Raw genomic sequence first — 1,262 nt, forward strand, 5'->3', positions numbered from 1 at the left:
TGATGCTGGGAAAAATTGACGGCAGAAGAAGAGGATGACAGAGGATGAGATGGCTGGATGGCATCACCATCTCAATGGACATGAGTTTGAGTAAGCTCCAGGAGTTGGTGATGGACAGGGAAGCCTAGTGTGCTGCAGTCCTTGGGATTGCAGAGTTGGACACATTGAGCAGCTGAACTGAAATCAACGCCATAAAAATTGTTGTAAAAATTAAATACATCAATATATGGAAAACAATTTGAAGAGTGCTTCACACATATTAAGACCTGCAAAATTCTTGAAACTATTATTTATTTTAAGATGTATTTAAAACATACACATGTATCTATTAGTATTATATATTTTTTAAAATATCTGAGTGTTTCCCTGGTAATATATGAAAGTGAACATCTAGGTAAGGACAGGGTGGTATAAAATAAGATAAAATTTAGAAAATAAATAAAATATAAAATGTAAAAGAAGTTTTGCAGATATTGGTTTTGAGAGAATCCCATGAATGGAGGAACATGATGAACAGAACTATCTTCAGTTGAAATCTTAACAAAACAGATCTGCTATTTTAACTCAACTGTATCCAGGCTTTTCCACAACAACTTTTCAGTTAGTTGGAATAAAATTTTTGCAAAAGCCCTTAACAGCAAAATTCACATTTGATTGTGTTTCGAGTGAGTAATATCCTAAAACTTTATAGGAAATAATATAAAGACATTCCATCAAAATCCGATGTTCCTCAGTCTCAACACAATATATACCTAAGTATATCTGATTGTAAAATAAATTATTTTCTGGTTTTGTAGAAAGGAACAGGGAAATTGAATTTGCCCTGCTAGTGTATCGGCATCTACTCCTTTTTAAGCGCTCTAACCCTACCACGTATAAACACGCCTGGCACTGAGTAGGTTCTCAATTATTGTCTGTTGAGCTGGTGAGCAGTTATAAGCGGAGGTATCCACCCTCTCAGAGCGCTGGGTTTGTTTGCGTGTTTGTATTTTGCTCATTTAAGAGCTTACTCTCTCCTGGGGATCCAGCGGTCATTGCTTCATGAGTAAGAAATCGCCTCCTAACGCTTTCCTACCCCTGCATCTTCGTGCCTGTGCCGAGTGGCCCAGTAAGTGACGCCTGGCAGATGCTGACGCCGCTCCTTTCTGTCCCCAGGCCAATGACGGTAACCGTGGGGACATGTTAGAAGTCTCTGATGCAATGGGCAGAGTCAGCACTTCGTTTTCTGCTTTAAGCCCCCTATATCTAAGATGGATAAAGTG

The sequence above is a fragment of the Cervus elaphus genome, chromosome 17 (assembly GCF_910594005.1).
Source record: "Cervus elaphus chromosome 17, mCerEla1.1, whole genome shotgun sequence".
Taxonomy (NCBI): domain Eukaryota; kingdom Metazoa; phylum Chordata; class Mammalia; order Artiodactyla; family Cervidae; genus Cervus; species Cervus elaphus.